Raw genomic sequence first — 10,715 nt, 5'->3', positions numbered from 1 at the left:
TATCAATCGACATGTTAGTTTCTGAATTTGTTAACTGCAAACTGCAATATTAACTGACCTTCTTATAATTTATAGAAAAGGGATTTTCACCTCTGAGCATATAGATATACCTCGGACAAGTCATAGGTACGTCTACATGTCTAAAGAAAAAAAAAAGCCAATACCATATCAATCGGCACATATGGATAATCTCGTAATTATGTCAAATCATCAATTGCAGAACAAGAAAGTACCAAACTAGTTACTCACTGGAAAGCCATGATTACATCTAAAACACCGATATAGCGATACACATCTAATATCATGACATATACATATAATAATAAGACAACATATTTTGAACTAAAATACATATCTTATTTCATGACCTAAATTAGCTAACTATAATCTGCTAACTACAATTTGCTAACTATAATTTGCTAACCACAATTTGTTAAATACAATTTTCTAACTTAAATTTGAGAAGTAACCGAGATGTTTTGTGGCCCTTCCGAGTAGGAAGGCGATACATCGTTGAGGATCTGGAGGCCGGGAGTACGAGGGTGGTTATTCGGACCGGGGCGGTTGAATAAGATGGAGTGGCCACCTCCACACTGCCTAGATCTACACCCTCCACTTCCACTGCCGTTGTTGCTCGCCATGGGGATGTTGAGGAGGAGATGATGAGGCGGCGGTGAGCCAGCGTGTAACGAGGACGAGGAGGCGGCGACGGGCCAATGCACAACGAGGATGAGGAGGCAGCAAGCCGACGCACGATGAGGATGAGGATGAGGAGGCGACGAGCTAACGTGCGATGAGGAGGCTGCAGATGGGGAGGAGGCGGCGGTCGGGGAGGAGGAGCAGCGTCAGGCTGAATGGAGCAAACGAGGAGAACGGCTAAGTGCTGGATATACATATGACAGAGGCATCAGTTCCAGTTCTAGTTCCTACCGGTACTGATAGTGCCTATCAATGCCGGTTCTTAAATATCAGTGCTAGTTCTTGGTGCCTCAATTGTGGTTCGTGCGTGGGAGTTTAAGAACCGGCATTGATACATCAACAGTACCGGTTACACTCGAATCGACACTAATGAGGTGCTACTTATGACCTATTCTGCAATAGTGCTCTAAGTTAGGAAAGAAATCTTGTTTAACACGCCCCCGCAGTCGGAACGTCGCCAAGGCAGACATTCAGACTGGACCTAAATTCAGTGAAGACGTAAGTCGGTAGCCATTGGTGAAGATGTCGGCGTACTGTGATGACGTTGGGGATTGAAGAACTTGAACATCCCCCAAAGCCACGTGCTCTCGTACGAAGTGAATGTCAATCTCGACGTATTTAGTGCACTGATGATGCACTGGGTTCGTTGATAAATAGATGATACTCACATTGTCGTAGTAAACCACAATGGTGAGACGAAGAGGGCTATGGAGTTCATGGAGCAATTGACGGAGCCAGCAAGCCTATGTGACAGCGTTTGCGATAGCCCTATACTCAGCCTCAACACTGGAGCGAGACACAGTATTCTGACACTTGGACGACCAGGAGATAAGATTATCAATGAGGAACACAGCATAGCCTGATGTGGCCTTGTGTGTATCGGTACATCCTACCCAATCAGCATCAGAATTAACCACGAGATATGCAGACTGTGACTGGTGAAGCTAGAGACCATAATCAAGGGTGCCGCGTAGATACTGAAGAATCCGTTTGACCACCCTAAGATGAGGCTCCTGAGGGTCGTGCATGTGAAGGCAGATCTATTGGACGACATAGGATATATCTGGTCTTGTGAAGGTCAGGTACTGCAAAGCTCCAACAAGACTCCGGTATTGAGTAGCATCGCTCACTAGGGAGCCAGTAGAGGCAGACACTTTGGGATGAGTGTCAATAGAAGTACTGCATGGTTTGCAGTCTGACATTCTGGCACGCTCCAGAATATCCATACTATCGTTGAGAGAGGAATGGGCCACTCGAACTCTGCTGAACGGAAATACCCAAAATATGATGAAGTGCTCTAAGATCTTTCATGGAAAATTCTCGTTGAAGGGCGGCAATGGTCTGGTGGAGAACATGTACAATGGATGCTGTCAGGACGATATCATCAACATAAAGAAGCAAGTAAATAGTGTCAACACCACGGTGATAGATGAACAACGACGTGTTTGATTTGGCCTCCACAACCGAGGGACAACAAATATGAGGTAAAGCAACTATACGAAGCACGAGGTGCCTGTTTAAGCCCATAGAGAGACTTGTTCAGGCGACAAACAAAGTCAGGGCAGGAAGAATCCACTAAGGCCATTGGCTGGGTGCAATAAATCGTCTCAGATAAAGTGTGATGAGGACATCACTCTTTCGGATACACACACACCGAGTATTCCTCCAACAATAGGTCCATTGACACGAGCTCGTGCACGTCAACTAAATCATGAGGTGAGCTCGTTCCTTAGTGCTCCTTTATATTTTGATGAGGATGGGATGCTACTGAATAATTATGATGTATTATTACTTAGGAACATGGGAGAAGAACAGCAAGAGCGCCCAAGCCAAGGTGGAGGCCCAATCCAGTTCGAGTCCGTTTCGGAGTCCAGGACTAGTCTGCACTAAAATCGTCGCCCAGGACGCATACAGACTCCGTTTTTGACGTTCTACACATGGTTGGAAAGCTAAGGAGATAAGCTTTCCAACGGTACTGGTCCCATGTCCAAATTCGTTCTGAGTCAACAGGAATCGTCGAAACAAGTGGACGTCCAGAATCTGTCAGGGTGCTGCGCCACCATCTTTTGGGCCGTTGGGCCGTGTAACGTGTTGGAGTCCATTAGGGACACGTCCAAGGGTCCTTGGCCGACCCTAGTCTTTTATATACAGTAGCCATCGCCCTAATTAGGGTTGGGTTTTGCTTAGACATTGATCACACACAGTTGTGAGATTTTCGCTCTTGTTCCGGACTGACTAGGCCGCCGCAAGTGTTTGTGGAACCCTGACTTCGAGTGCTTGAATTCAATTCGCAATATTTCAGATTGCATCTTCTATGTTCTTGCTTGTGTTCTCGGTACGCTTGCAGGGATTGAACCTTCTTGGCGAGGTCAACCGCGCGACACGGTTGATAATCATCGGAGCTGTGGTGTAGTGATTGTAAGGGAGACGATCTGTTCGGGCCGAAGCCTTTGGATCATCAACGTCAAGTTCTCCACCCACCGACTTATCACTACCTATCGGAAGATCAGGCCAACATTGCTCATCAAAGTGTCATGAAGAAATGCATTTTTGACATCTATTTGATGAATAGGCTAGTCCTTGGAGAGAGCTAAAGAGAGTACCATGTGCACGATCGCCGGCTTGACAACCAGACAAAAGGTCTCATCATAATCAATCCCAGGATGCTGAGTGAAACCACGAAGAACCCATCGAGCTTTGTATCTATCAAGAGTGTCATCTGCAGTAAACTTATGCCAAAAAATCCATTTGGCAGTGATAACATTCGCCTTAGGAGGTTGCAGAATAAGACTCCATGTGTTATTGGCGAGTAAAGCCGCATACTCAACTTCCAGGGCACATCGCTAGTTTGGATCGGCCAGGGCAGACTGACAGATCTTTGGGATTGGCAACAGTGCATCTACATGAAAGGTGAACCGAGTAATTGGCTGCTGAAACCCGTGCTTGCCATGAATGACCATGGTGTGGGAGTTTCCATAGTGAGGACTGCATGCACCATGTGAGAAGGAGCTGGTGTAGCCACCATGGGTGATGTGGCCAGTCGTGTGGGAGCAGCATCTGGCCCAGCTGCCAGAGGGGCCAAGGGGTTCTGCACGTGGGTGCAGGGATGAGTGCAGGGTCTAGCCCAATAGCCAGAGGTGCTGGCGACGTAGCGCTCGAGAGCGTGGGGCATGGTGTGGCCATTGGCCTAGCGACCAGAGGTTCCGGTGATGCAGCGCTCGGGAGCATGATGAGAGGCTAGCCCAGCAGCCAGAGGTGCTGGCGACGTAGCGCTCGGGAGCACGGACATGGTGTGGCCATTGTCCTAGCGACCAGAGGTGCTGGTGACGCAGCGCTCGGGAGCATGATGATCAGTCTGGTAGCTAGAGGCATGGGTGTCCCAATGTGCGGGGGCACGGGGCTTGGTCTGGCCGTTGGCCTAGCAACCAGTGGTAAGGTACCTACAAGAGAACTTTTTGGTCCAATGGGCACCAAAATGGTCTCAATCGGTGATAAAAAAAATCAAAATCACTAGTGGATGGAGTGTTTGACTCAGCAAAAGGAAATGATGTCTCATCAATTGTTATGTGATGTGATATGATTATCCGATTGGACAAAGGGTCAAAACAGTGATAACCTTTGTGGTATGAGGAATATCCTAGAAAGATGCACAAGGTGGAGCGAGGTGATAGTTTGTGTGGAGCGGTGGTGGACCAATTGGGGTAGCACTTGAGACGAACACACGGATATGATCATAAGATGGTTGCACTCCATAGAGGGTAAAGTAAGGTGTGTAGTGGTCGAGGATTACAGTTGAGTAAGTATGTGGCGCTATGAAGAGCTTCTACTGAAAAGGACAGTGAGCAGCTTGTCTTAAAGATAAGAGAGCATGCAATATTGTTATGGAACGTATGATCCGCTTAGCTTTGCCATTTTGCTGGGAGGTGTAGGGACACGACATGCAAAGGTTGATGCCATGCGTGAGGAAGAAAGTGCGGGCGGAAGAGTTGTCAAACTCCCATCCGTTATCACATTGGAAGTTTCTTATTGTCATGCCGAATTGAGTTGCCACATAAGAGAAAAAATTAGAGATGGTGAAAAAAGTATCGGATTTTAGGCATAAAGGAAACGCCCAAACAAAATAAGTGTAATCATCAAGAATGGCCAAATAATATTTGTAGCCGGACACACTAGTAACGGGTGATGTCCAAAGATCACAATAAATTAGATCAAACTTGTTGGTAGCTCTAGAGTTTGAAGTGGCAAATGGCAAACGTACATGACGACCAAGTTGACAAGCATGGCATATAAGATCATCAATACTTTTGGTACACGAGATGGCAGAAATATTGATAAGTTTAGAGATGGCTTCATGTCCAGGGTGGCCAAGACGATGATGCCAAAGGGTGGTGGGAGCAACAGCTGCAAGAGCACAAGAGGACTATGTCGGTAGGTAAAGAGGATAAAGTGGACCGGAGCTATTGCACTTGGCGATGGCATTCTGACACTGAAGATCCTTCACAGAGAGACCAAATGGGTCAAACTCAATAGAGCAATTGTTGTCAGTGGTAAACTGGCAGACTGAAATAAGATTCTTAATAATGCTAGGACTAACTAGAACATTATGAAGATGAAAGGGACTAGGGAGAGTGGTGGGGCCAGTAGATGTGACAGGAAAAAGGGACCCATTACCAACAACTATTGATGAAGGAGTAAAGGAACGTGGCAAATGAGTGGAGGATAGATTACCTGCATCGGATGTCAGGTGTGAGGATGCCCTGGAGTCCATGTACCAATCAATTAGGGCTGGCGAAGCAAGGGTCATGGTGTTGATCGCGGTTGCCAGGGACTGTTGATCCCATGAGCCGGATAGTGGAGTCCAGGTGTTGGGAGGGTGCTGCATTGGCGGTGGTGCAAGTGCTTGCAGGGGTGGGTAAGCCGGTTGTGGCGGCATGAAGAAGAGGTCGGGGGCAGTCCTACAAAGAACGCTTGTGAGGGGATGCAAGGCTTGGCTGCTACTGGTACTATGTGCCCTGTTGTCGCCCCTGTTGTGCCTCCTAAAGTTGTTTGAGTTGGCCACCAGGGTGGGGACCAGGCCATATCTGAATGGTCCCTGTCCATGGATTGTAGAAGGAGGGCCAGCCAGGGCCGCCCCCATTGTTGTTGTCGTTGCCGCCATTATTGACACAACATCAACACCGATTGGAGCTGTTGGACCTTCCCCTGATGTGGGTAGATGCGTGAGTGGCACCGTTTTGGCCACCCGTGGAGCCACTGCTAGTGGCGTCACCCGGGGGCTTGCTTGATTGGCCTGTCGTGGCTGAAGTGGTGAGGAAGGCAGTGGACGGTCCTGATGGGCGCAAGGCCATGGTCATCTCCTCAAGGAGGAGATTGGATCAGACTTTAAGAAAGGTGGGGAACGGACGCTGGCACTTGAGGAGGGCTACCATGTACGCGAACTTGTCATTCAAACCGCACAAGATGGCAAGAACGAGTGTTCGATCAGCGACAGGCTCATCAAGATATGCCCTATAGGCAATCACAGAGATGATTGTATCACACATCTATGTTCATATACTTCTGAATAATATGTTATTCCAAGAATAACTATCATTTACATTGGTTAGCAAGTATGTGACTTGTTTATGAAACTCTTTATTTATATCATGATGTTATTCTAATTTGATCCCTGGTTACATATCATTGGATGATTCATAAGACCAGCACATGTATTGATTGATGATCACGTTTCACAGATCATAGGTATAGAGATGTCAAATCAATAATATGGACATTTATGTTAGAGAACAAGATGTTGGATACACCCACTTTGAGATACTACTGGGATTGTTATTTATGATGTGCCATCAATTGTTATCTCAGATGGTGTACCTGTAGGATCCTTAAACCTGAGATCATTATTGATTTCCAAAATGTGTACTGACGTACTTTGGGGCAGCCAAACGTTATTCCGTAACTGGGTAGTCATAAAGGTAGTTTTTAGATTTTTCATGAAACATGTCATGGGGTCTGAGCGATCAAGATGGAATTTTCCCCTCCTTGATAACGGGAGAGATATCCTTGGCCCCTCGAGGTAGATGGATTGAGAAAGTGCATGGCCATACCAATATTATTAAAGAGTTAATCATAATAAATACACTACTTGATCGAGTGAATGGTTGAGCTATCACAAGGGTGGCACGTATCTCACCTTGAGCTTGACTCCTGAGGCAAATGGATCACTGCATGTGTATATTAAGGTTCAGCCGATGTGATCTTTGTGTATACTCGGAAGTCAACATATCCTGCTAGGGACCGATATTGATTTCGTTTTGGAAAGGGTTTCCGAGTTGTAGCCGTTTGTACATGAATCTATTGGATCACACACTTAATGGGTTAAAACAAAATATGCGAATTGGATTTGTATATGGGTTTCATGGACTGTGATCTGTCAAGTGTTAGAGTCCTAAAGGGCTTCCAACGTGGGAGCCCATTAGTGAGCTCTATATAAGGAGAGGCGTGGGTGGGGCGTGCAAGGTAGAGCCACTCCGAAACCCTAGCCGCAACCCTCCACGTGATCTCCTAAACCCTAGCTGCGCGTGCGGTGCTAGCATATCGACGCTCGGCGATTCCACCTAGTACGTGTGGATACCGTAGAGGCACTGCTGCTATTGCGGTGCTAATCTACTCAGCGTGTAGATCTTAACGCTATTGCTCTACTGGTCGAGGACCTACTTGGTTGGTCGACATACTTGCTCAGTGCTAGTCACGGAGTGTGACACGACCACTCAGAGCTGGTCTAGGATGCGACAGATCTACTTGGTGACTGGTTGAGGGACTGGTCGAGGAGCACAACCACATATTCGAAGTTGGTCGAGGAGCGTGACCACCTACGCGGGGCTGGTCACAGAACTGATTGAGAAGCTGTTCAAGGAGTTTGACGCGCATGACGTTCGATCGGTATACTCCAACTCTTCTTCCGTTGCACTGCGTGTCAAGTGGTAATGATCTATGATCTCCTACTTGCATTATTTTCTGGGTGAATGTGATAGAATTTTTTTTGTTTTAGACTAGTGTAGCCTACCCGTTACCCAACAATGGTGTCGTAAAGCCACTCGCAAACGACACAACCCATCTGGCACTAGTCAGTAGAGTCGGCGCGAACGGTGTCAATGAGGACATGGTCAGAGAGTGAGTACTTGCCGAGGGTGGTGAGAAAATGGCCATGCCATTTGTTGTAGTTGGGGGTGATGAGATCGAGAACCACGGGCACAAGGGCCTGGATGTTCTGGACGACGACGGCCTATGCATGCAGTTTGGCAATGGCAATGGCCTCGTGGAGGAGCATCATGTGGTGAAGTTCCTCTTCACGGCGCTAACAGGGAGCCTCCTCACCTAGAGCCTGGGCATCAGCCTTTGTGCGCTAATATGCAACAACCTCCTCACGTTCACGGGCAGCCTCCTCCTCGTGTTGGCATGCAGTGGCGTCATCGTCAGCCATGGACCTATGTGGATGATATGTAGGCGTAGCTAAGTTTTAGCAGAAACAGTGGTCATAGGATGCGAACACCTCTGATACCATGTGAGCAAGGAAAGTTGCGCTATATTTGATTGACTGAAAATAGAGTACATGAGTTACTAATATATAGAATACATCAAACATGTGAACACGTGATCCCACGAAAGAGTCAGCATCACAAATGCAGGAAGTCGAGGCACCAGCAGCCGTGCACGCATGAGGCGACGGGCATGTGAGCCATGCATGGAAGGCTAACAATGACATGCATGGGAGATGAAAAGACCAGCGCTAAGCCAGGGAAGAAATCATGTCTAACAGAAATGACACTGCTGGAAGATGTAGTAATGCAATTTAAGAGTCATGATGGTGATTTGTGATGATTGGAGGCTGTGAATCAAGGTAGCAAGACAATTGTTCTGAAGAAGAGTAGATTTAGTGGCATGATTAGGATACTTTTGCAGAATATTTAGGTCATAATTTGGAAAATAGATTAATTAACCTAGTTCATGCTCTTCTGGAGAAATACTCCATTTAGTTACCTGCTGAGTCTAAGTATGTCTGGAAGAAACATAACATCGTATCTCTTTCGCAAAATATTTCGAGTTAAACACTCCATTAAGTTGTCTTCTAGTCTCAATGTGTCTAGAGGAAACAAAACACCATCACGAGGTCTTTGCAAAGTAAGTCTCATGCCTTTGACATCGATGACGACGGTGTTGAAAACAACATAAAAGTCATCAAATTAGATAGTAAAAAACTAAATAAACCTAGGCCAGACCCATGGGTAGATAATATTTCAGGGCACCATTTATGCGAAAGGGAGGAGGAAACACAATGAGCAAGTCGTTCAACTAGTTCCATGAAAGAAACCTCGACATAAGGAGCAGAAGAACGGCGCGAACAAGATCTTGTCGTATGGAAATTTGAGTTGCACACAAATGGCACTTTGTAGTATTGGACATTTGTGTTGGTTGAGATAATTCACGCAACTGATTGATTGATTGCTCAAGGTACACAGGTTATACAGATATATAGTCAGTCGAGGTAGGTGTAAACACGAGTCATGTGTGAACATGAGGCCGGTGTGAACGCAAAGTGTGAATACGAAGTGTGAACCATTTGTCTAACGCTTTGGGTACCAACTCCTAAAGTGTGAACACAAAGCTGGATGAGTACCAACTCCCTCAGGTAATTGTAGTCGGTAAGCTGCTTGTCCAAGCTTACCAATGACTTTAAAAGGCCATAGTACTTAGACCTCAATTTTAGTGACCCCCTTAACCCAAAGGCATTATGCCTATATGGTTGTATCTTCAAATACACCATATCTCCTTCCTCAAATTTTCTTTTACTTCTTTTCTTATCAGCATACACTTTCATTCTCCTTTGGACCTATTGCAAGTTATATTTAGTTCCTTCAACATATTCTCCTTCTGGGTGATGGTGACCTCGGCCTCCTCAGATATGTTGCAGGGAAGAGAAAACTCCCAATTTGGGGTGGAGGATATCCATACAAAGCCTAGAAAGGTGTGATTTTCATATAAGTATTATAGGTGGTGTTGTACCACCACTCTGCCATTGGTGGCCATGTGTACCACTCTTTGGGCTCTTGAAAAACCATGCTCCTCAAATATGATTCCACACACTGGTTTACTATCTCAATCTGCCCATCTATTTTTGGGTGATGAGATGTGTTGAACCTGAGATTGACCTTAAGAGCCTTGAAGATTTCTTGGAATAATTTGCTAGTGAATATCCTATCTCTATCACTCACAATGGATATAGGAACTCTATGCAGTTTGAAAACTTGATCAATGAAGAGCTGAACTACGTGCTGCACTAAGTAAGGATGTGCCATGGCTATAAAGTGGGCATATTTGGTTAACTTGTTTACTACCACCAAAATAACATCCTTCCCCTTTGATTTAGGCAATCCCTCTATAAAGTCCATAGAAAGGTGAGTCCAGGCCATCATAGGAATGTCCAGTGGTGCAAGCAAGCCAGGTGTACCTACATTTTCAGATTTAGTGACTTGACACACTAGCCATTCAACAACATACCTTTCCACATGATTCTTTAGGTTTGGCCAATGAAAAACCTTCTTGACTATATGATATGAAGCCCTCATTCCAGAGTGACCACAAAAAGAGGGTGAATGAAAATTCTACAGAATCTGTCTTCTCAATTCAGTGTTATTCCCTACATATATTCTTCCTTTAAACTTGATGATGCCATCATCTGTTCAAAAGTATCCCCTATGCTCAGGATGAGTTGTGAGAAATTCTAGAAGTTCTTGACACCTAGGATCAGAAGCATAGTTTTGTTTCACATCATCTATCCAGTCAAGTTTTAGAGTAGTGATGACTTGGCAGCTTGAATCTTTCTTGGACAATGCATCTGCGACTACATTTTCTTTACCCCTCCTGTACTCTACTGTGTAGTCAAACTCCAATAACTTCAACAATAGCCTCTGAGTAGTGATGTATTTAAGACTTTGTTGATCAGTTTTTATCACCACTTT

The sequence above is a fragment of the Phragmites australis genome, chromosome 3 (genome assembly GCF_958298935.1).
Source record: "Phragmites australis chromosome 3, lpPhrAust1.1, whole genome shotgun sequence".
NCBI lineage: Eukaryota > Viridiplantae > Streptophyta > Magnoliopsida > Poales > Poaceae > Phragmites > Phragmites australis.
This window is presented reverse-complemented; position numbering follows the sequence as displayed.